The sequence below is a fragment of the Schistocerca piceifrons genome, chromosome 1 (assembly GCF_021461385.2).
Source record: "Schistocerca piceifrons isolate TAMUIC-IGC-003096 chromosome 1, iqSchPice1.1, whole genome shotgun sequence".
NCBI lineage: Eukaryota > Metazoa > Arthropoda > Insecta > Orthoptera > Acrididae > Schistocerca > Schistocerca piceifrons.
The window spans coordinates 1158762122-1158764838 of record NC_060138.1 but is presented as its reverse complement, the minus strand read 5'-3'; the positions used below and the strand labels follow the sequence as shown (position 1 = coordinate 1158764838).

Here is a 2717-nt window from a genome sequence, read left to right as displayed (position 1 = left end):
CTATAAGCTGCCAGAAGAAATCACAGTTCTTAGCAGTAATCCACGTGCTTTTATATGTAAACTGAAGAGTTTCTTCAAGGGCCACTCTTTCTATTCTGTTGAGGAATTCCTTGGAAAATTGAGCTGATTCTTATCTTATATTGCTGATTTCTTTTACCTAAACTGATTGCTTGAATTTTTTGGGTTCATAAACATTTTATTTTATTTGTTATTACTTTTATCTTGTAATTTCATGTACGGAAATGTTGCATGCCCTTGGAGATTTGCTCCCCAATTTGGTTCTAGGGAACTAGACGTGTAAATAAAATTAAATAAACGTCGCTGCTCAACTGGACGTCTCTGTTGGTAGTGCTGACTCACTCACCAGTTGGGATACTCAGAGGTGGTGCCTACTGTGTCTCTCGCCTCCTGACATCAGACCATAAACAACACCTTTTTGGCTGAACGAAGCATGCGCTCCAAGGGAAACCGTATGTGGAAGATGTGGAGGTTTCTCGTGTTGCAAGACGTTGGCTCCAGGCCCTACCAGTAAGCTAGCGTAGGGCCGTACCATTGAACACAGATTGTATTGAAAAACGAGGTTTTGCAGCCAAAAGAATGGGAAACAGTATGGTGCATTGGAACATGAATTAAACCAACCGGCTTTCGAAGAAGAAAAGAACTGTGTTGCATTACTTACAGAACGTCCCTCGTAGAATGATTTGGGGACTGTAAATAGCACCCTGTCTCAGGTCACATGTGGCCCATCGGGACCATCCGACCACCGTGTCATTCTGAGTTGAGGATGCGGATAGGAGATGGTTTTCTTGGACCGGAGCCGCTACTAGTTGGTCGAGTAGCTGCTCAATTGACATCATGAGGCTGAGTGCACCCCGAAAAATGGCAGCAGTGCATGGCGCCCAGACGGTCGCCCATCGAAGTGCCGACCACGCCCGACTGCGCTTAACTTCGGTGATCTGATGGGAACAGGTGTATCCACTGCGGTAAGGCCGTTGCCTCGGGACTATAACTATATATGTGAAAAATTTGACAGTATAAAGTAGATAAAGCAGATTGTAATGAATCCACGTAATAGTTCGTGGTTGTTAAATATTGTAGCGTTGTAACTTCTTGAGGTATGTTTCCGAGGGTGATGAATGAAGAATTGACGCACACCAGACAAATGAAGAATATGTGCATGAAGTCCCGTGAGCCCGCCCGTTGTCATCTTGGAAGATGGGAATATCCACTGCTTATTCTTCCTTATTCTTCATAAAGGTACAGAAGAAAGAGCTTCACTTGATCACCGAGAAGATGTTTATGGTAGCTTGAATGAGTGAGTTAGGCTGCTTGTACGAGAAACAACTCAGAGTGTCACAGAACAGCCTGCAGCGGGTTAAAAGCGGCGTAGGTCCGACGGTGCACTGAACGCCGAGGATAATTTGAAAAGAGAAAAAAATCCCAACCACGTGAACACACTGAAAACTCTCCTGTCAGTTATCGAAAAGTTCCTGTGTTGTTTCTTTCACTGAAAACAGATTGCCTCGAGCAACAGCTTGTAACGAGGTACCCGACGGCGAAAGGTTATTACTAGCAGTTCCGTTTGAAATGTTTCATTGACAGCAGCAAAAATGTCTCTGACTTTTTGAAGTCTATTGATATTATCAATTCGTGTCACTTGTCTGCGGTTTCTGTTCGTTAGGAACTTTTGACGACCATTGTCCCTACACAGTGACGTATAGCTTCGTGTGTTATACTGTTCCTATGTAGACAAGTTAGACAATCTGGGTTGACGCAGCGAAAGTATCAGCAGCTTCATTCACGATATGGTCATAGGTATCTAAAATGATGATAGCTCCCATCCTAATCCTGTGTGGTCTCCACGTTCGTTTCTCTTACTGTATTGAGTCCGTAGAAACAAATGACACACACACACACACACACACACACACACACACACACACACACACACACACACTCTACTTCACCTCCATAACTAACGTTAGAGTTTGCATGAGATGGTGGCACTGGAGCGACTAGAGACTGAGTAATAATTTGTCCAGCCAGCGCATGAAGAAGTATGAAAATTAGTATATGATTGTAAGCTCTTCTACAGAAGAATGAATACGGGCTTTGAAGTTCAGAAGAGAAATGGAGGATCGAAAGAAGAATAAGTTCTACATATCATCAATATTCTGGTTATTACATTCAAAGTACAAGAATAGGTCCGCGAAAGACAGCGAAGGAATTGTTCATTTAATTTCATAGACTGATTGTGACGACGACCTTTACGGTATTCGTCTTTACACGTTTTCTCAACTGAAATTACCGGTACCGTTTTTCGTAAATTCGCGCATATCCTGGTTTCTGCAGGGGAACTCGTTGTATCCGTTTTATTTTCAGTTATTAGCATTCCTCTGCCCTATCTGTAGTTTATTTTTGAAATTTTTATATGCTCAGAAGACGTAATTATTACTGTAACTGCGAAAAGACTAGCCATCCAGGTATTCTTATGTTTATTAAAACAGAATTGTTTAAAATGATAATTATAACTAATAATACAAATTATATTCTGCAATGGAAAGTCTGGAGACCTGTGTGTGTGCCAAAAATTATTATCACTGTTTACATTTTAATATCAATATAATTTCTTTTAAAGCTATCTTGGATATATTTCTGCCTTAAGTAAAACAATGGCCCCAAATGTGGCAGAGAGAGTAGTTCTGGGTTGTGATTAA

At 41.4% G+C, this 2717-nt stretch overlaps 1 pseudogene; it reads right to left on the bottom strand.

Moving 5' to 3' along the window:
• Positions 1–880: 880 nt before the first annotated feature.
• Positions 881–997, bottom strand: LOC124721880 (annotated as a pseudogene).
• Between the last annotated feature and the right edge of the window lie 1720 nt (positions 998–2717).